Source organism: Piliocolobus tephrosceles, chromosome 13 (genome assembly GCF_002776525.5).
Source record: "Piliocolobus tephrosceles isolate RC106 chromosome 13, ASM277652v3, whole genome shotgun sequence".
In the NCBI taxonomy this organism is placed as follows: Eukaryota; Metazoa; Chordata; class Mammalia; order Primates; family Cercopithecidae; genus Piliocolobus; species Piliocolobus tephrosceles.
The window spans coordinates 85,485,226-85,508,725 of record NC_045446.1 but is presented as its reverse complement, the minus strand read 5'-3'; the positions used below and the strand labels follow the sequence as shown (position 1 = coordinate 85,508,725).

Here is a 23,500-nt window from a genome sequence, read left to right as displayed (position 1 = left end):
CAATAGAAGAAAATATTTGCAAATCATATACTTGATAAAGCATTAATATCCAAAATATATAAGGAACTCCTACAATTCAATAGCAGAAAACCAAAGAACACAATTAAAAATTATGCAAAAGATCTGAATACCAAAATTGATACTTCTTTAAATGAGACATACAAATGCCAAGCATATGAATAGATGTTAACATTACTAATCATCAGGGGAATGCAAATCAAAACCACAAAGATATATCACCTCACCTGTTAGAATGGCTATTATTTTTTAAAAGATAATTGTTGGCAAGAAATTGGAGAAATTGGAACCCTGTACACTGTTGGTGAAAATGTAAATTGGTATAACATTTGTTAAAAACAATATGGAGGTTCCTCAAAAAATTAAAACTACAACTACCATATGATCCAGCAATCCCACTTTTGGGTATTATTCAAAAGACTAGAAATCAGGATCTTGAAGAGGTATTTGCTCTTTCATGTACATTGCAGTATTATTCACAATAGCCAAAATACAGAAACAACATAAATATCCATCTATTGAGTGGATACAAAAAGTGTGGTTTCTGTGTGTGTGTGTGTGTGTGTAATGTAATATACATATAATGAAATATTTTTAAGCCTTATAAAAGAAGGAAATCTTGTCATATGAAAGAATATGGATAAACCTTGAGGATATTATGCTAAGTAAAATAGACAAGTCACAAAGGGACAAATGCTGTATAATTCCACTTATTTGAGATATCTAAAATAGTCAAACTCATAGAAGTAGAAAGCAGAATGGTGGTTTTCAGTAGCCAGTGGTAGGAGGAAGTGGAAAGTTGCTGTTTGACAGGTATAAAATTTCAGCTATGCAAGATGAATACATTCTAGAGATCTACTAAACAATATTTTGCCTATAGTTAGTAACACTATTGTATACTTAAAAATGTGTTAACACGGCAGTACTCATGTTGTGTTCTTACCACAATTTTAAAAAGGAGATATTTGGCATGTGTCAAAATTTTATTTTAGTGATCAAAGGGCCTTCAGAATGGCAAAGTTATTCAGTGAGAATATGAGAAATCAGGATTTACATAGTCAGTGGAAATAAGAATGCTGAAATAAGATTACAAAGTTAGGTAAAAGAACATCTAGGCCCTAAAAAATTGTTAGTGGAAATAACATTTCTCAAGAGACTCAGATGGCTCTCAGATGCACCAGAAAAATGATACTAGCAGGACATTAAAGGATTATGTTGTCTTTCTTTGTCTATTTTCAGATTCTAGATAAACTATCCTGAATGTTGCCTGTACCATCACAAAAGCTGAATATTATTCTTGATAATGCATGTATGCACGTGTACTTACACACACATGAAAAGATAATTTCATATGTTTTGTGCTAAGAGCATTAATCTAACTTGTTTAGTTAATTGCTTTCTACAGTTTTTATAGTTAAAAGAAGTTAGACATAGGCTTAATATGTTGCCTACATAGAGAGCCATGACTCTAATACTACTGCTTACAATGATTTATATATTATTATACCAAATTCTGTGGTAGTTACTGTATGTAGTACATTGTATAGGTTCTGTTCCATTTGGACTGATTTATTTACATGTAGATAGCAAGAACTGTTGTATCATAAACACTTTTATTGTATTTTCAGCGAAACTAGAGAGAAACTCACCTAATTAATTTCTGTCTGGAGGTTCTGTAAAGAATCTAAGCATCTGGGGTTGCATATTCAAGAGTCTTTATTATTTTAGATGTTTGTTTCTACTATTATTAGCTCATTTTTCCTGAGTCTAAGAGACTAAGAAGTTTTTCTCCACTAGGTTTTACCTGCAGTACCTATAACTATAATGAACTTTGTCTCTGCAACATGCCCCAGTTCAGTGAGCTTCCTGGCCTGGTAGGAAGTGACCTTCTTTACTGTTGACTGAAAGCCGTAGATCTCCTAAGAGGGCTTTGTATGTAGGTATTGATTCCACATATAAAGCACAACACTTGCTCCTTAATGGTGGGCCCTTCATAGTTGATGAGATGGAATTTATTATCCAACATGGCATTACAAGCATGGCTCTGTTTTCCAATTGGTCTGTCCATTTATATACTGGCAAAATAACTGACTCCTAAAAATCCTGTAAAATAATTACATTGCCATAAAAGGTAAAGAGGCTCAATTCAGGTTGTTGTAATATCTATTCACTGTTTTAAATACTTTGTAGACAAGGCAATTAGTATCTTACATATTTTCTGTAGGATCATTATAGATTATGCCAGAGATAACATCTGTCAGTATAGTTTGATTCTTTATAGATGAATTAACACTTGGAAATTGTAAAATCTGATTTTAGTAGGATCTTAGGTCTTTCTTTTGTGACAAAGGTCGGTTATGATTTTTCTAAGCTTAACATGACCTGAAAGCACTCTTCTGAATTCTAGGAGCCAGAGTCATTATCGTCTTTAGGTTTCTCCGATGATTCGTTAGTTTAAAATATATATTAAAAATTCCAGCAGGATATTTTTACTTACTTTTAGGGGCCAGTGGGAATAAGCAAACATTGCAAGAGTGTTTCCTTTCAGTTTTCACAAATATAGCCTGCTAAACTGAGCACGAGAAATAGATCAAAAAGAAAGAAAAAAGAAATCTTGTATGCTTATCAGAAAAACTAACATTAAAAACACTACTAACAATATTTTAAAACAAATAACCACACATAGATTTTCTTCATTGATTTTATTCAGTCCTATTTAATTGATTTACATTTTGTTGATCCTGTGTGAACTACTGTCTACTTTCATGAAGTTTCTCCTTCTGGGTTAAAGTAGTCCTGTAAATCCTGACTCAGGCCTGTAGTAAGATTTGATAGGTGCTGCTCATGGTGTCGATGTCAGCTCATCCTGAAAAGTCTATATTCATGAGTCTTTGCCTTGTAGCTTTGGTAGTTAGGAGTGCTTGTTATAGTTCTCCTCTCTAAAACACTAAGATGATCTTTCTTTGCTATTTCTTCTTGAAGGTCCAATTTCTGACCTATTGCTAGAAAAAAGAAAAAAAAGTAGGTCTTCATGCAAGATGAGAGAAGAAAGCACCTATTGATGACAACAGTGAAAAATTGGGTAATTGTTTTTGAAGAAAGAAATCAGGAAAATTATTAGAAAACAAATGAGTAAGCTACATCAATCGAGAAGTGTAATAGAGTCCTAAAAAAATAAAAGGACGAAGACTTTAAGGAATAACAAAAATATTGAAGCCTCAAATATGAAATCAGTCAGGAGATTTACTGGATAAGAAATGAAAGGTGAAAGTAAGGAAGGAAAGTAATGACATCGAGGTCACTTAGAAGAAATAAGGTTATGGTTTGTGAAAATAGTTTCAGATTTGTCGAAAAATGAATTATAAATATATCAGCCAAGGAAAACTTTATATAATTAGAGATAACCTGTGAGCATTGAGGAAGATTAAAAAATATTTTGAAAGGAGGCTATTCTAAAGCAGATGTGAAGCAGACAGTATTTCTGTTGATTGTAGCTCTAACAATCCCAAAGAGTGGTTTATTCATTGTGTTGGTGTTGACTTGGAAATTACCAAGGAAAATGAGAAAAGGGGGAAAAAAGCCATGTCAAAAATTACTGTTAAATAAAGCCATGTGACCTGCTCACCCGTTTTAAGGAAACTCATTAGACCCCAAGGCAGGTTTTCTGGTTATTTTTAAATATTTTCCCGAATCCACTGTCCATTTGGCTGCTAAACTATGACTAGAAATCTGGGTAAGTACTCAATTACATTTTAGAGAAAAGTTTTCTAAGCTAAAACAAATTTAGAAAAAAAAATCTAAAGACGAAAGACACCGTCATCCTTCCAAGATAATGCATAGGAGGCCCATCGGCTCCGTAATAAGAGAGCCAAGAATAAACCCCAGTACTTGCCGTTTGTTTGTAGAAACTCCACTGTGTGGGTAACCTAGCACCTGTCCATGCCCACCTCTGGAGTCTGCTTGTTCCCATGTTATTACCTTTGTTCTTCTTCTAGAAGTTCTCACCTCACTCTCTGTGCTCATCCTAAATGCCATCTAACTGACAAGATTCAACTCCAATCCCACTGCTTCTGTGAAGTCAGTACTCCTCCCTCTGGCTTTTACTCATCTCTGCTTTATGGTCCAAACACAGTTTTCAAAGGTTATACCATAGTACCCAGCACTTTTGAGTCAAATGATGCACTTATGATGTTAAAAAAAAAAAAGTCATAAACTCTCACATGATAGTGGTTATAGCCTTGTGTGATGGAAATAAAACCTCATAGAACGAGTATTCCTTGCCTTTTATATCCTTCTGACTACTCAAATGGCTTATAATTTTATCTTTTTGGTAACTTTTTCTTTTCAACACTTCAAGTTTCCAGGTGATTTCTTTTGGACTTTTTCATGGAAAATCAAGAGAAATAGGGTAAAGGGAAGCAATAAAGGCACTTGATCTAAGTTTTGCAGGAGTGTTATCTGGAGGGGATAAGAATAGTGGATGCAAGGACAAAAACATGTTAAAGAAGTATAGCTTCAGACTATTCATTTGATTCATGGTATTCAAGAAATTCTAATCACAGTTTTAAATAATTTTGAAATTACCCTTCTTGCTTGCCTAGGTTCTTTTGACTATGACAAAAAGGGGTGATGATTTCCTTACTTCTCCATTTGGTATCAATTTATTGAGAAAATATGTGCCAACCAAAATCAAGAACACTCTCTTGGAGTGAGGAGAGACAATATAGCATAGACTTCTGAGGCAGTCTGATAAAGGTTTGAATTCCAGTTCTGCAGTTTACTTCTTGTGCGACTTTTAGCCAATTATCTAAATAATCTGAGCCTTGAATACCATCTCTGTAAAAGGAGAATTATATTACTAATAATAACAATGATGATAATGATACATAGCTCATAGGTGAGGTTAGTTGTGAGGGTTAAATAATGAGTCTAAAGTATCTAACAAGATGTCAGACACTAAGTAAATGCTCATTAATAGGAACAACTATTGCAACCATATGTAATTAGTCCCTTTGGAAAGAAAAGTGATGAGAAACGGATTAATTAATTTAGCTAAGGTAGTTCAAGCGAGGTTCTTCACGGTGATATGTCTCATAGTATTATGTTTTCATTCATTTATACTTTCAAAAATCACATAAAATATGCACATTCATTGCAAAAAATCATAAAATGTAAAAAAGGAAAAAGTCATTTGAAACACCATCTCTAAAAATAGTTACTTTTTTTGTATATTATTTTAGAATGGTTGATTTTTGTTTTAGAACAGAAATAGGATACCATTATATAAAGTGTTTTGCAAACTACACTGTCCGGAGCCGTAAGGCCCGGAGTTAGCCGACCTCTGTTGCTTGATCTCCGCAAAGCGGAGACAAAATGGCACATTTCCGGGTTCTTCATTATAACCTGTTCCCGTGCGCACCTAAAACCTTTCCCGCGGGCACCTAAACCTTTCCCGCGGGCGCCTAAACCTTCCCCGCGCGCGCCCAAACCTTTCCCGAGCGTGCCCAAACCTTTCCCGAGGGCGCCCAAACCTTTCCCCAGCCTGCCGACCTTTTCGCGCCCAGAAAGATATGCAGCCTCCGGCACAGGTGCAATCCCGCGCCCGGGAAAATTACAAACCCACGGCGCATGCGCAATTGTAATTTGAGAAGACCCGGCCCCCCGTCACCGCCCTGGCCCAACCTCTTCCCCTGCCAGCCTATATAAGGCATCACACCACCATTATTAAACGAGACTTGATCAGGCTATTTGTCTTGTCTCCATTTCTCCTGTTTTCTTTTCTCCTCCATTCCCACTCCCCCTTCCAGGGCCTGTTCGACTGTCCCGCGGGTTGGGACACCTGGCGCCGGAACAGGGACCTGGACATGGGGGAAGAAGTGAGGAAGAAGGCACTGAAGTCGGCCAAAAGTGAAAGTGGAAGAAAAATTCCTCCGGACGTCACGGGAACCTGCCGCGTTGGAACCAGAGGTAAGTAATAGTGTCTGATTATGGGACAAGAATTAAGCCAGCATCAGATTTATGTAGGGCAATTAAAAGAGGCTTTAAAAGCATGAGGAGTAAAGGTTAAAAGTAATGATTTGTTTAAATTTTTTGATTTTGTAAAGGATACCTGCCCTTGGTTTCCACAAGAGGGAACCATTGACATAAAGAGGTGGCGTAGAGTGGGAGACTGTTTTCAAGATTATTATAGTACTTTTGGACCAGAGAAGGTCCTGGTGACAGCCTTTTCCTATTGGAACTTAATTAGAGATATAATAGATAAAAAGGAAAGAGAAAAAGATCCTGAGGTAATGGCGGTGGTTACTCAGACTGAGGAAATATTAAGAGGCAGCTCCCAAACCGACCTTGAAAAACCCACACCTAGAAAAGAAATAGACTTGATATCACTACAGAGCGATGAAGAGGAGGCTGGGGCCCCCTCAATAACAAATATAGAAACATCAAATAAGGAAAAGGCCAGAAAATACCCAGTTTTACCTACAACTAATGAAAACAAAAGTAAAAATAACCTTAACCGTTCAGAAGTAGACTGGGATAATTTGGAGGAAGGGGCAGCAAAATATCATAATTCTGACTGGCCACAAACTTTTACTTATCCTCCTCCCTACATTAAGGCTTCTGCCCCCGCAGTTATGGCAGTAATAGACCCAAAAGAGGAGTTTAGAGAAAAGATTGCACAACTTGAAGAGCAAATAAAGCTCGAAGAACTGCATCAGTCTTTAATCACTAGATTGCAGAAATTAAGGACAGGAAGAGATAGTATAATTTAGAATTTGGAGATTTAATAACCAGGGCTACCCAGAAAAAGTGACTTGATAACATGGTACCAATAAGTAAGGGATGCTCTCTCGGTTTGCTTTTGCCACTTTCAAGATTTTAACTTCTCAAGTTATTAATCAAAATTATTGTATAAGTTAGCCAATAGAAATTTTTAGGTTAAAACAACAGATGGGGGGTTTGTGGAGTGTTTAATGTCATGGGCATTTTTAGTAGCATGGACCCTTTGTTCTGCATTTGAATGTTTTGTATATTTTTGTTTCACAGTTAATCTTCCCTCCCCAAGTTTGCTATTCAAATCAACTGCCTGAATGACATTTCTAGTAGTCTGATGTATTTTTTTGAGGAATAGTTTGTGATTCCAATGCAGGTGTCTTCATTACCATTACCTCTACACTGCAGAGGAGGCAAAACTCCTTTATTAGAATTACTGCACATGTGTATGGGGAAAATAGTTTTGAAAGACTAGAATGATATAAGTGAGCAAAAGTTGGTCAGCTTGGCTATAGAGTGGTGGCAATAATCTCTAAACATTCCTAAAGACCATGAGCTGAACCTAAACTCCCTTGGAATCTGAACAAAGGAATATAAAATTTCCATTTGAAAATGACCAGCTAGTCTGGACCTCAGAGATAGATCAGCCAGTGGCCCAAAGCCATTTCAAGTACAGAAATTGTATTGAGACTACAACTAAATAAATTTGAACATTAAGTATAATTTTACCACTTTTCCTCTTTATAAGCATATTTGTAAACTCAAAACTGCACAGAAGTGACTTTACTTTCTCAAGTTTGATACTGAGTTGACTGTTCACTTATCCCTCACCCTTCCCCTTCCCTTTCCTAAGGCAATAGTGCACAACTTAGGTTAGTTTTGCTTCCGAATTTGAATGAAAAACTTAATGTTCTTTATACCTTTGTATGTATGATCTACTTTTGTAACAGACCATGGTTGTGTCCAAGGTAAAACCACAGTGATATTTTTGGATGCTTTGTCTGCAATCTTGACTTGTTTTTGCAGTATCATTATTCAGACTTCAACTTGTGAATCTTTTACTTTTAAACATCTTGATAATTTGTTGTTGAGAGCTGTTCATTCTAAAATGTATTGAAATTCAGTCTAGTTCTGCTGATAAAGATCATCAGTTTTGAAAGGTCACTGATTTTCCTCTTCCCACTTAGTTTTTTGGCCAATATATGGAGAAGAGTAATGGTCAATCTTAACATTTTGTTTTAATTGTTTAATAAAGCTGCTGGGCAGTGGTGCAGCATTCCTACCTAATGTCATAAAAGCAAAATACTTACATAGCTTTCTTAAAATATAGGAATGACATTACATTTTTAGGAATAAATAAAAGGGCAATACAATTTATCCCCTTACTTGCAGGATTAGGCATAATCCTGCAATATAGGAATGACATTACATTTTTAGGAATGTAGGAATGACATTAAAATATAGGAATATTAAAATATAGGAATGACATTACATTTTTAGGAATAAATAAAAGGGCGATACAATTTATCCCCTTACTTGCAGGATTAGGCATAACTACTGCCGTAGCAACTGGGGCTACAGGCCTAGGGGTTTCTGTTACTCAATACACCAAATTGTCTCGCCAATTGATCTCAGATATGCAGGCCATCTCAAGTACTATACAAGATTTGCAAGATCAGGTAGATTCTCTGGCAGAAGTAGTGCTCCAAAATAGAAGAGGCCTAGATTTACTAACTGCAGAACAGGGAGGCATCTGCTTGGCTTTACAGGAGAAGTGCTGTTTCTATGCCAACAAATCCGGGATCATCAGGGATAAAATCAGGTGTCTACAAGAAGACCTAGAAAAACGACGAAAAGAAATAACCGATAACCCGTTTTGGACTGGGTTTCATGGACTCCTTCCCTATCTTGTGCCATTCCTGGGCCCCCTGCTTTGCCTATTGCTCTTACTCTCTGTAGGACCTTTGGTCTTCAATAAGCTCATGACATTCCTTAAGCAACAAGTCGAGGCTATCCAAGCGAAGCCTATACAGGTCCATTATCATCGCCTAGAACAAGAAGATCGTGGTGGTTCATACTCAAACCCATTATGACCACCTTCCCTATGCGCTGAACCGGACAGCCAATGACGGGTAAGAGAGTATCATCTCTCACTAACCTAAGACAGAAGGGCCGTCATAAGCTACTGCCTAATCCCATGACGGGTACCAGTGATGAGATGTATTACTCCAACCTAAGAGAGGTGCAGTTCCCGAGGGATAATCTTCTAGCCACAATTATATATAAAGAAAAGGGGGACCTGTCCGGAGCCATAAGGCCCGGAGTTAGCCGACCTCTGTTGCTTGATCTCCGCAAAGCGGAGACAAAATGGTACATTTCCGGGTTCTTCATTATAACCTGTTCCGGCGGGCGCCTAAAACCTTTCCCGCGGGCACCTAAACCTTTCCCACGGGCGCCTAAACCTTTCCCACGCGCGCCCAAACCTTTCCCGAGGGCGCCCAAACCTTTCCCGAGCCTGCCGACCTTTTCGCGCCCAGAAAGATATTTGCAGCCTCAGGCGCAGGTGCAATCCCGCGCCCTGGAAAATTACAAACCCACGGCGCATGCACAATTGTAATTTGAGAAGACCGGTCCCCCCGTCACCGCCCTGGCCCAACCTCTTCCCCTGCCAGCCTATATAAGGCATCGCACCACCATTATTAAAAGAGACTTGATCAGGCTATTTGTCTTGTCTCCATTTCTCCTGTTTTCTTGTCTCCTCCATTCCCACTCCCCCTTCCAGGGCCTGTTCGACTGTCCCGCGGGTCGGGACACTACACTTACGTTGTGAATATTCTTTCATATCAATATCTATATCTACACTTCCACTTTAAATTTCTGTATAGTATTCCTTTGTTTCATAATTTATTTAACTAATTCTGAAGATACAGTTTTGAGTTGATTTCCAAATGGTGAGAAAGAGGCAGTCACATGAAACTAATGGCAGGGAGAGCAGCAAGTTTCAAGGCTCTGATAGGGGAGTAGGCTTTGTCAAGGACTGGAAGAGGGTCAGCGTGATACCCAGGTAAGAAGAAAATATTGGAGGACTTTGAGCAAAAGAATGACATAATCTGTTTATTATTCTTTCAATCAATCCAATAGCTCTGTGAGGACTAAAATAAAGTTGGGGCCTGGGAAGAGTGGTAGCAGAGAAACTAGTTAGATGGGCTGTTGCAGTATTCCAAAAGGAAATGATAGTAACTTAAACCACAATAGAAAGTCTGCTGTTGCCATCTTGAAATGTTTAATAATGTATCTTTGAATTTCAGTTTTATAAGGTTAGGTTTGATGGCACAATGAACCATGTCCATGAGCAAAGGAGATACATGCCATATGCATGTCCATCATTCCTGCCATCCCATTTGCATACAGAATTTTCAGTGCCCCATTAACACAAAATTCTGGAGTACCCACAGTACAATACATGGGAGTTCAGCAAGATTCACAGCAATATTTCTTTTGGTGGCTTTTAATATTGTTTTTTATTACTAGTTTTGAGCAATTTGATTGTGATATGCTTGGGTGTGTTTTTCTTCATGTTTCTTACGCTAGGGGTTTGTTGAGTTTCTCAGATTTATAGTTTTCATCAAATCTGGAAAATTCCTGATCATTATTTCTGGAACTACTTTTTTTTTTTTTTTTTTTTGCCTTTACTCCCCTTCTCTTTTAATTATCTACACATTGGGCCATTTGAAGTTACAAGTTACTTGTTAAGAATTTAATCTTTTTAGGTCTTGCTTTTTATGATTTGTTAGGTGGATCTGAACTAGGACTCAGTCTAAAGCTAATTATTTCCTACTACTGAGGAAAGACCTTCCTGAGTACTTTCCCACATGGCCCATAAATTATGAATTTTTCCAGCCTTACTGGTGAGAACACAGTTCCTGTGCACTGTTCCATTTAGTCCTTTTGAATGGTTCTTTCTCCAACATTATGTAGATTCCCTCATATGCAGTACTTATCAGTACTGAATAGTGATAGTGATCCTGCTGAATAGTGGAGAGGGATGCTCTGAGGCTTTCCTGAGTTCTTGCTCTGTGTAAATTTTTCTCCTCAACTTTGCTCTGTTTGGAGAGCTGTAACTGTCTTATCTTCCTCAGACCCTTAGCTTTATCTCTTTAACTCGAGGAGAACACTGGTCTCTACCTGGTTTCCCCCTCTCTGCTCTACAACCTGGAATTATTCTATAGGAATTAAGCTTGGGAAATTGTAGGTTTTACCTCATTTTTTTCCTGTGTCTTGGAGATCACTGTGTTTTGTTGCCTGATGTTAAATGTTTGAATGCCTTCTTTTTTTTTTTTTTGAGATGGAATTCTGGCCTTGAATGCCTTCTTAACAACAACAACAAATACATACATACATATATATACACACAGACACATATACATATATACATATATATGTACACACATACACACACACACACACACACACACCCCTAGGCCAGGTGTGGTGGCTGATGCCTGTAATCCCAGCATTTTGAGAGGCTGAAGCAGGCAGATCGCAAGGTCAACAGATCAAGACCATGCTGGCCAACATGATGAAACCCTGTCTCTACTAAAAATACAAAAATTAGCTGGGCGTGGTGGCACACGCCCGTAATCCCAGCTATTTGGGGGGCTGAGGCAGGACAATCACTTGAACCTGGAAGGTGGAGGTTGCAGTAAGCCGAGATCAGGCCACTGCACTCCAGCCTGGCAATAAAACGAGACTCCATCTCAAATATATATATGTATATACACACACACACAGACACATTATATATATATATATATTCATTATGTATCTATACCTATCTCTATCTACCTATCTATTGAGAGACAGTCAAGATTAGTCTCCGTTCTTCCATGTTTACTGGAAACTGAATTTTTTCTTTCATCTTAACATGCAGATTTTTCTCAAAATTTCCAAGATTTTGACTTCCCCCATGCCCATTCATTTCACTCAAACCTTCCACACTCATTTCTTTGTTTTCTTATACCCTTTGGTGGATGATCACTCTCAGAGAGCATTTGCCTTTTACTGAACAGTTTTTAAGTATATTAATCTGATTTTGAAAAATTAAATATGTGAATGTTTACCAGATTCCGCCTAGATCACTGGTGGCTTCGTTATAGAACCATAGACTCTTGGCTTTGGGAAGCTCCTCATAATTCATCTCTTCATGGAAATGTCTCATCTACATTACCCCTAAGAAGTAACCATTGGTTTCTAAATCTCTAGAGTTAGGAGATGTGTTTGTTTATCTCACACGATTGTGTATTTAACTTATGAGTATTTTGTTGTTGTTGATGATGATGATGATTCACAGGGAACCCATAGGTTTTATTGGTTGGCTTATGAGATGGAATACTGGATAAACGTTACTTTGAAGAAGAATTATCTTTGTTCTATGGCTAGTTTAAAAACCGTTCAGTACGCATGTGTGAGCTGACACACATGCACATATGCACACAAATTCAAGTTCTCCAGGGAACAAATTCCTTTCTTTATCTACGCTAATCTTCATAGCAGTTTAATGTGTGAGTTACTTTAACATACTGCGCTCTTACCTCCAAGCCTTTACACATGCTGTACCCCATGCATGAAATGACACCTTCATATCTATTTGGTAAACTCTTCACTTCATCCTTCAGTTTTTAGTTTAACTGTTATTTATTTCCTCAACAAACCTTCTCTTGATTCCTAGAACCGGTTTTGAACTCCTTCCTCTGTGTTGTCAGCACTCTTTTCTTCATATGTAAGTTTTAATTTCTTACCTAGAGTTTGTTTATTCCAGTAGACCATGTACTCTATGAGGGGAGGGACACTGACTGTGTTTTTTTGTTATTTATTTATTTTTTTTACAATGATGTATGTTCTGTGCCCAGAACAGCATCTGGCTCATAGTAGGTGACCAACGAAAATACATCACACCAATTTAAATACCCTTTAGATTAGTCAAGTTAATAAACTACTGAGGCAACGTTTTTCAGCACTTATTTCAAAATTCCCTAATGATATGTGAAGATTCTCAAGGGTGAGATGGAAAGTACACCTTGATGGGCTTTGACATCAGACAATGGGTTTAAATTGTCACCAATTACTAGTTGAGTGACATGAGGCAAGGTTTTTTTTTGCATTCTCAGAGTCTCAAATTTAAAAATATATATATTGAGACAATAAGAACCTCTTTTTGAAATTGTTATGAAAATTAAATGAGGCTACGTATGTGCAAGTTCCTAGCACAATGCTTAAAATACAGCAAGAATTCATAAATGCTAGCTTTCCTTTCTCATCCATTTATAACCCCACTCTCCTCCTCATTCCCCTTTCTTTTTCTTTATTTCAGTGCTCTTTCCTACTGGGAGACTCCTAAGTGAATTGTTAATACTAACTATAGTATAGGGATGACACAGTAGAAAGCATTTTCTTCTCTAGGTCTTTAGCAGGAATGTAGATAATATAGATATAGTACAAAATCAAAAAGTCAGAACTGGAGGAGATTTGTGAACTCAAAATCCTCCTTTAGGTAAAAGCATTGAAAGACAAAGAGCAAAAGTAACTTGGCCAGGGTCCTAGCAAAAACCAGTGCAGTGCTACTGGAAATAACATGCCTCGGTATTTCAGGGTGAATGAAGTCTTAGGTTTGTTGGTTCCGGATTAATTACTGCCAATTGATAGTCTTAAATAGTCATATATTGAGTACTGCTGGGTGGTATTCATGGAGCTAAAACTGCAAACAAAATGCAAATAGATGTTGGGTCAAATTCTATCCTTTTCCTTATTTCTAAAAATACTAAGACTTCTTGTATACAAAAGGTAAGGCAGACGTTGCTTTCAAATGGAATTCTTGCTATGTGTTTACTGTTTAGAGTAGTCCATCTGTTTAATAATTACCATTAACTATACCTAATTCCATGGTGTAAAACTCATATTGCAGGCAAGTGGGTAGGCATATCTACAAAGGTTGTGTCCATATGCTGTATTTTTAGGGTGTGCGGGTGGTGGTCAGGAAGGGAATGTTGAACTTCAGTGTCAGATAGCCCTGATAGAAATCAGGCCGTTAATATCTTATGACTGTGTGTTGTTCCTTTGAGTTGATCTCTGGGAACAGTGCCAGAAAAATAAATGAGAACCAGAGACCAAATTAAATGTTGCCTGATCATTTTGTCAAAGACAAAAGCAGGAAGATGAAAATCTCAAAGCCAAATAGATCCAGGACAAAGGGGAAATAATGACAGCTGTAGTCATAGTTTGGAACTAAGATGTGGAACAAATGAAGCTGAACTTGCTGACCATCTGTTCAGAAGCAGAGGGAGCCTCAGAAAATACACTGGGCTGGGGATCTGGTGATGAGCTTCCACTTTCTTGCTCAGTTTCTTATTGGTGGGGTGACTTGGAGAGAGTTCTTTCAGAATTTCAGTCTCCTCATCTGTTAAACGGAGATGATACTCCCATGTATACAAAATCAGCATGTTAGTTTTCTAAAAGCTTTACCCATTTTACCAGCTACCTCCCATCATGAGCACCCAACTTCCAGCTTCAGTGACTTTCTAGCACCTCCTGTCATTGCTAGATTCCTGCCCATGGTAGGCACTGCTGTGGTACTTTAGCAGAAAAATACAAAGCAATAACAAGAATACAGAATTTCTATTAAATCATTCCAGAGTTCTAATCCTTCCTCTGCTCAAGGATGATCTTGACAAATTGCTTATTTTCCTTGGGCCTCAGTTTACCCAAACTCATGGGTTGTTGTGAGGATTAAATGGGATGCTGCTTAAAAGTACTTAATACAATGTCTGTTATATATAGTAAGATATCGCTAAATATGTGTTATTAGTGTTGATAGTATTGTTAAGGTATTTATTTTAAACATTTAAAAACATATTTAAATATATATTGAGCATGTGTCAAAGATTTAACTATCAAAGAGAAAAGCAACAGGATTGGTAAAGGAGACTCTGAGAGAAAGAAGTATATATAGTTGGTGAAAGAATGAATGCTCAAATAAGGTTGGTAAGTTACATACAAAAGTGTACACGTCCTAGGGGGCCAATAAAATGGTAGCCTCTGAGGTTATCTTTTTCACTGGGCAATTATTATTTTTATTCCCACTGGACAAAAATATCTCACAACTGATCAATCTACTAGAAATTAACACCTATACACAGAGTATGAGCCCTAATTAATAACAAATATTAAGTCGAACTAAATGACAACCCTAGAGAATCAGATAACTCGCAGCAGAGTTGTTAAAAAATTCTCTAATAGACGACAAGAGATCTTGCAGTGCTCTTCTTGTCTTATTTTAAAGTTTTGGATAATTATTTTTGCTTTGAGTGTGGTCAATGGGTCACTGGCCAGTCTGAGATGTTGGCCTTCTGGGACTTAGGCTTTGGATGTCAAGTTAAAATTTCCTACCCTATGAGTCTTTTAACCAAATTAAATCACCATTAGTATTGTTGGATTTGAAACTAGTGCTGGCATTGGGAAATGAGGAAGGGAAAAGCTATAGGGGCCTGGAAATTAAACAAGTTTAACTTTCATTTTTTTGCATGAGGCGTGCCTTTTTTTCTCAGGCTTTTAGAAATGGAGCATGTTTCTCATCTGCATGTAAGCATAAAATAATAATCATGTTTCTATCTGACCAACATATTACTTAAACCTCAGCTGTTATCCTTCCCTCTCTGTCTTCTTTAGATGAATTTCCTGTTTGCTTTTTAAATCCTTTCATTTCCCTTTATTCTTTATCTCCCTAGTTCATCTTTCCCTCCTCCTGTCCTGTCCTTTCCAGGTCATTATATTTACTTCAAGTGGCCTCTCCGCTTGGTTTATGACCCTTACCTCTTGGAGTGGTTGAAAGCAGAAAAAAATCTGTTTTTCTTTTACTCTCTTCTCTGATTCCCTCCTTCAGTTTGCTTTTATGGTATCTAACCCCCAGCTGTTTCTTTGGTTGTCACTATCTGGGCCCTTTCTTCCTCAATTCCCTCCTTTTGGCCATTTCACACATTCTTAGGCCATAGAGGGTGAACAAAAGGGGAAATGAAATTAACATACATTTTAGAGGAGAATCTTTGATTATTCTTTAATCCAGGATGCCACATTTAATACATTAAATAAATAAAATTATTACTTTTAAAATCTGTAAAGACAGTGATTCCAGCATAGATTTTTAAATAGATGCTTTCCCATAAGATTGCCTTGTTAATGTAAGTATTTTCATTTCTGTATTGTTTGTTTTTGTCTCCTGATATACATGCTTTTTGCATGATTGTATTTGTCACATACGTATATATAAAACATCTATTTAAGCTTGTGGCATATCTTGTAGATGTAGTAAGGAGTAGCCTGTGGGCCTGGTGACCTTTTGGTATGAGAGGCAAAGACCAACCATAGCAGAAAGCTGAGTCTATCCTCGTGGAGGGTGTCATGGTGTTTGAATTACCTTGCTCTGCATACATGATCAAGATACAGATCTGCCTTCCACAAACGTGGCAGTTGGCAGTGGACTTGTTTTCTAATTCTAATGGGCAGAAGGGCAAGCTAGTTATTAAAGGGCATTCTAATACGTGAAAAAAGAAGCTTTGCTTGAATAAAAAGTGGCACGTGTTGTATAGTAGTGAGAGTCTGAGTTCTGGAGTGAGATCCAAGTTTAAGTCCTGCCGTTTGCTAGTTGGGTAACTTTGAGTAAGATACTTACTCAAAGCTCTCCAGGCTTTGATTTCTTTTTCTGTAAAACGGAGATATTACTGGAAATATTATTTACTATTTTGAGGATAAATTAAAGATACTATTTGTTATATATACTTTGTGACAAGATACAGGTTATCATAAATGTTAAGGAAATGTTGTAAATCTTAGGTAACCACTTGCTTTTCTGTTCATCAATGTTTGCAAAGTTTGCAAAGAAAAAACATTTTTCAAGATATTTACTAGTCTGTATTATCATTTTCTTTTTTTTCACAATCTTTTCCAACTTTCAAGTGGATCTCTGCTGCGCAAATAGGAGTAAGAGAACCAATAATTAATTTTAAAATGTTACTGATATAGAAATAGATTGATAGCTCAGTGAGGCAGCATGAAGTTCAGAAATAAACCTACATTTGTACAGAAGTTTAGTATGTGATAAAGATGACCATTTCAAATCAGAGGGCATTTGGTTGAAAGTACACCCTTGTATGATGTGTGAAATCCCCACATGTTCTGCCAACATTATTTAAAGAAGAGCCCTGAATTTTGTCTTTAAAAAATTAATAAATTATTACAGGATGGTGAGCTGAATCTTCTTCTTAAATCCTCAATATAATCAGAGAAAAGATACTTTGAAGTCAATACATCCATAACAATGCTGAAAATTGAGAAAGAGTGATATAATTAATAGAAACTTAGAAGAATTTCTGGAGAATTGAAAGAAAATGGAGATCAGATTAATGAAAATATTACGAATATCCAGATATTTGAGGAAAAGCAGCAATAAAATATAGAGAATGTAGACGTAGAGGGAAAAATCAGAACCAGTAACTCAGGAAACAGAGGAGAACTTTAAGAACATTTAATGTTATAGTTAGAGACATTTAAGAGAACATTGCCACCTCAAAATAAAAACAGGCTGCAATGAAGGAGGAAGAATAAAGAACAGCTCTTATAAATAAAAATCATGATTGCTAATTTTTTAAACAGAAGACCTGAAGACAAAATTATAGATCTCAAAGATGAAGATGATAAAATTTCCAAAAATATAGAGAGCAAAGGGGAAAAAATGTTGAAAGAAAAATTAGAAAACAAGGAGATCATATCTAGAAGTTCCTGTCTGTTCATGGTATTTAAAATGGTTAAATGCTCCTAGGAATAGATTGATAGATTAGTGTGGCAGCATGGAGTTCAACAACTGATCTGCATTTATATGGAGATTTATATATGATAAAGGTGGCGTTTTTAATCAGTGGGCATTTGGGGAAATAGGGCTCGTTGTTCTTTTGGAACATCGTTAGTGACCTACTCCACTCCTAAGTTATTTGATTAAATGCAAAACTGATGCAGATATGCCAGAAACTCTTGTAACCAATGCTTCCAGTTTGTAACATTTTAATGTTTATTTTCTTCCATCCTAAAAGTAGACTTCACATTCCAAGGGAAGGGGAAAATAGAGTAGAATGCAAAGGGAGGTTTAAGTTCTGCTTTAGCAGGCACGAGTAGGGAAAAATAAACAGTTGGGGAATTTTTCCAGTCCTGTCTGCTGTTCTGCTCCATTAAGGATAGGCTGTTGCTCTTTTACCAAACTGAAGAATAGGCACTAGGACGCAAATCTCATTCTCTTCCAGTTTTTAGCTTTCCTTGAGAAGATAGATCCATGAATGTTCCCCAGACAAATTACATAACCTTGCTCAAATAGAAGCTCAGAGTTGCAGAGTGCAAAATGAAAGAAAAAGGCATAAGGTTGCCTCAACCATTTTGTGAGCTGAGAGTAGAAAGGAAACATTGATTTTATGTCGTACATATTTCATATGCATCAGAAGGAGGAAGTGAAAGCCTGACATGATGCTCAGTCAAGGGACTAAATTTGCTAGTTACTTAAACTAGCATGTGTAGGTTCTCCACAGTAATTAAAATTAAATTTGTGTTTAACTTTTAGCACCTTACTGTAAATACATTCTAAGTCATCAAATGCCTACCTTAGTACTGCCATATAATTTCTGTGTTGGAGTTGGCTTTTGTGTTTACAACTTTATTGGCCTCAAGTGGAAAGGAAAAGAACAGAGACAAAAAAAAAATAATATATTAGGGAAGGCCAATGGCATCATGATGCAAGCTATGAGTAAAGGTTTCACAGTAACTTAAATAAAGAACTGTGATGAGAACATTAAGTTCTCCTACAGCACACAGTAGCATAGGCTGCCAAACCAGAAAGATTCCTGCTCTGGCATTCAGGACCATAGTCACAGAGAAAGGAGTGATTTTATTTCAGCAAGTAACATCCTCTGTCACATTAAATTAATAGAGGTAATGTGAATTATATTGGTTCTGTAAGTTCATAGTTGTGTGTGCCTAAGAAATTTATACCCAGGTTTATGTTGACACATCTATTTAAATAGCATTATGATAAAAATAATTTGATTAAAAGTAAATGCTAGTGTTATGAGTACCAGTATTTTTATTAGCCAGGACACACATCAAATTTGATCATCACTGACCTTAGTAGTTCTACCAGGCTACAAAGGTGATTGCACAGGGCTGAGCTGGAATAGAAACTAGGGTTCAGGTAATTTGGCCTCCTTGTTTCTTCATGAGACAAGCTCTCCCTAGGCTGTTCTCTTTAATTTCTAGCCCATTCTTTTTCATGTTTTAATTTTCTATTCATGAGTAAGTCTCTTTTCCTTGGTGTTTACTTAGTAATGTGTGCTTCTTAGCAGATGGGAGAATGGGGTTTTTTGAAAGAGCAGGGCTTGGGGTTTCTGGTGAGAAAAAATGGGAGCTAACTCAAAACAAAGTAGCCCTAGTGGCACATAAACACTATCTCAGACAGTTCCAGAAGCCTTTAAAATAATCCCAGCCATTCTGTGGGCAAGACAAGTGCTCTGGTAAGAATTATGACCACTCCCAGACAACAAACAGTTGGCAAAAATCCTTCCCTTTAAGACAAAGAACCTTTGGCTCCTGGAGATTTTATGGGATGAGTGTTAATCAGATGGAAAGATGGTGCATAGTTCAAATTAAACTGGAGAAACAATCAATGAATTTATGTTGAGAATATAAGTATATTAAGCAGATAAAAAGCTCCTGGTTGCTGATTAGTGCCTTCCTTCCCTATAGTCAATTGTGATAAAAATGTTAGATGGTGGACATGTAATCAGAATCAGGGGAGTTAGATAAGTTGCCCATCTAGTTAGATCAGAACATGATGGACTGATGCAGCCATCTCTTTTCAGGGGTGCACACGTGGCACAGAGACCTTATACTCTTCACAAACCAAGGAGCCCTCTCTTCTAGACAGAGGTTGAGTGAGCACAGCCAAATTTGCTTCTGTGTCATCTTTTTTTTTTTTTTAATACTTTCTTTTCTGAACAGTCCCTTTCTGATTGGTGTATGTTTCTCTGAATATGCTTATACTCTAAATCTGCTTTTAACTAGGGCTTGTCATCCTGTGTCTTAGTTTTTAAAGCAAATGTATATAAACCAGCTTTGATACAGTGTGTCCATTTTATTTTTCTCTCAGAAAGTAATTGCCTTAGTTCATGTTTGCTGCTATAACAGAATACCTGGGACTGGCTGATTTATAATGAGCAGAATTGTATTGCTTACAATTCCAGAGGCTGGAATGTCCAGGATCAAGTGGACAGCATCTTGTGAGGACCTTCTTGCTGTATCATCCCATGGTAAAAGGCAGAGGGGCTGAGAGAGACAGAGAGAGACAGAGAGAGAAAGCAAAAGGGACTCAAACTCTCCCTTTTATAAAGAACCCACTCCTGCAATAACAGTATTAATCCATTCACTGTGCCCTCATGGCCTAATCAACTCTCATTAGGCTCCACCTCCCAGCACTGTTGAATTGGGGATTAAGTTTCTGACACATGTGCTCAAACTCAAACATGGAACACACTCAAACTATAAGAGTAATTTTGTTAATTTTGTTTTCAAGTTCTTGGCATCCCACTGTTGCTTCAATGTACCGCTTGTTTCTTTCTTTTACTTTATTCAAAAGAAATAAAACTATCCTTGAAATTCTGGAAAACTTTGGCACCTCCAGAATTTCGATTTATGAAGGGCTTGGGGGCTATGATCTAGTGGGAATCAGCGGTGGGTAGAGTTCTACTCCAAAGCTGATTTTGGGGTAAGGCACACTGCTTTATGTAGAAAGTGTATTTATTTTGCAGTAGTTTGAAGCTGTGTTTACATGGTAATCATGTTTTTACTTGAGTTAGATGTTTATTTAGAGTTGATTTGGGTTATGGGGCTGATGAAGACTGTGGGTATTTCCGCCTTCCTAAGCCACCCCTTTGTTGCCAGTGTGTGATTTTGCTTTTTAACCTGAATCATAGATTGGCTTTGCAATATTCCTGGAGATGGAATTAATTAATTGGCTCTCTCACAGCCATCTCAAATTACTTGTTTAACTTTTTTAGTTTACAGATATTTATTTGCACCTGTGTGTATTTTGTGTCCTAGTTTTGCAAATCTGCCAATTACTGAATTTGTCAGCAAATGGACAACTTTCTTCTGAAGCTATCCCCTTTGCCAGAGAGTAAACACGCTTTTCTCTCTCCATTTGCACAATTTGACTTTAATCCCAGGAAATGTAGATAAAACCTGTGTGGGCTTTCTGGTATCTCTCAATTAACTCTTGGTAACTGCAACCAATCCCTTGTGGCCCAGGTTTATTCTTGAATTCTGATAACAAGATCAAATGAGAAGAGGAATGCTGTTTGTAAGTGACTAAAAATTATAAGGGTGTGTGTGCATGTGTAATATCGGACATATATATGTTCCCTTTAATTATACTCAAAAGTCAATATAAATTATATTACCAGTTATTTGAGTGACTCATGGCCTTTTCTCAATGCATGAATATAGTGCATAAGTTACTATTGCTGTTGCAACAAATTACTACAAATCTAGTGGCTTAAAATAACATATTTATTATCTAACAGTTTTGAAGGTCTGAAATCCAAAATAGGTCTCATTAGGCTAAAAGCAAGATATTAGCAAGACTGTGTTCCTTCTGGAGGCTCCAAGGGCGAATCCATTTTCTTGCCTTTTCTATCTTCTACGGGCTTACCATAGCCCTTGGCTCATGACTCTCTCTCTCCATCTTCAAAGCCAGCAATGTTGGACTGAATCCTTCTAAAGTTGCTGTCTCTCTGGTTTGCTTCTACCTTCCTCTTCTCCTTTTAAGGACTCTTGTGATGAGTTTGCCTAGATAATCCAGGATAATGCAACTATTTTAAAGTCAGGGGATTAACAACCTTAATTCTTTCTGCAACTTTAATTACCCCTTTCCTTCTAACCCTACATACTGACATGTTTCAGATATTATAATGCAGACATCAGCCATCTTTTAGAGATGGAGGGTACTATTGACATGTGACATGTCAAAACAATCTCTAAACATTTCAGTGTGAGTACCCCTGCTTCCACATTCTTTAACCTAAATGTATATCAATGTCTTTGTATGTGTGAAGATCCTATAAATGTGTGATATGTTTTCATAAATACTCTCATTGAAATTCTTTCCTGCTGTAGAAAGCGCCATAGTATATGACTTCTCATCAAAGGCAACCCTTTTCAGTGTTTGATTTGAGTGTCACTGAAAACTCTCCTTGCCCTTTTTTATATTTCTCCCTTGTAGGCCTGCCACAAGTACATGGAGTTTTTAGCATTACTTCTTTGGGTTAGAAAACTGTGTCTTCAATTGATTCTTTCGAAATTCAATTATGAAACTTGGTAGCATATAAATCTACTGTCACAATTAAAACCTTGATATTTATTAATGTATGAGAAAATTTAGATGGCTACCTGATAGGATGCAGGACAGGTAAATTTGGAGCTTGGGAAGTTGGAGAGACATAGATGTGCAAGGCTATTGCATTCCAGAATGATGTGTATGGTTGGTATGGCCTTGGGGAGAACTGTTGATTCATAAATTCAACAAATAGTGCTTACTCTATGTAGTAACTGTGCAACATATTGGGGTTTTAAAAGTCAACAAAATATCTAGTAGCTTCCTTCTCAGACTTTAATTTATGGGCACTCATTGGGATACAATAAAAATATATTTATTTTTCCTGGGCTTAAGCCCTTGTTCCTTCATTAGGTATGAGGCTTTTTCACAGTTGCATAGAACTTTGCATGTAGTAGTTACAGGCTTACCACATATTGTCATGGACTGCTGACTTGTGAAGCACGAGTGAACACAGTGTAAGTGCACCTCGGCTTTTGTCAGGAACATCTTACATTAGTGTTGTGTAAGCTGTACACATTGTTATTATTCTATTGCTGCTATTTTATTTTGCACACTTACTTTTATTGATATATAGATAATCCTTTGTCATAGGAGATTGTGTGGTTGAGCTATGTATTACAGGACAGTCTCTGTCTACTGGATGCTAGTACCTCCTCTAGTTGTGAGATCCAAAAATGTCTCCAGAAATACCTAAATGTCCTCTGGGAGGCAAAATCAGTCCTAGTTGAGAAACAGTAATGTGTAGCATACAAATAGAAATATGCATAAATCACAAGTGTACAGCTTGACTAATTTTTATGAGTACATGTCACATTCAATTCAAGAAAAAGGACATTACTAGCACCTAAGGTCTTCTTGTTTTAACTCCCATTATTTTCCAACCAAGGATAATCACTGTTCAGACTTCTAATATCATAGTTTTGCCTGTTTTTAGACTTGAAGTGAATGTAAACATGTGGTACAGGCTCTTTTGGGTCTGTGAGGGTCATTCCTTGTGCTGTATGTTGTAATGGTTTGTTCATTTTCATTCCTGTATACTATTCTATCACAGTCATACCTCTATATATTTATCCGTTCTTCTCTTGAGAAACATTTGAATTGTTTTCAAATTTTAGCTATTATGGATAATGCTGCTATGAAGATTTACGTACATGTTTTTTGGTTCAAATTTGTTGCATATATATATACATCAAAATGAAGTTGCTGAGATTTGAGTCCATGTATTTCCAGCTT

The 23,500-nt window shown here is 37.0% G+C and overlaps 1 long non-coding RNA gene across 1 annotated transcript in view; it reads left to right on the top strand.

The window, feature by feature from the left end:
* The first annotated feature begins 5,936 nt into the window (after nt 1-5,936).
* Nucleotides 5,937-23,500, top strand: part of LOC111551606 — a 158,307-nt gene continuing 140,743 nt past the window's right edge. The window contains exon 1 of the long non-coding RNA XR_003307518.1: nt 5,937-5,985. This is a non-coding gene — a long non-coding RNA (uncharacterized LOC111551606). The remainder of the gene's footprint in view (nt 5,986-23,500) is intronic.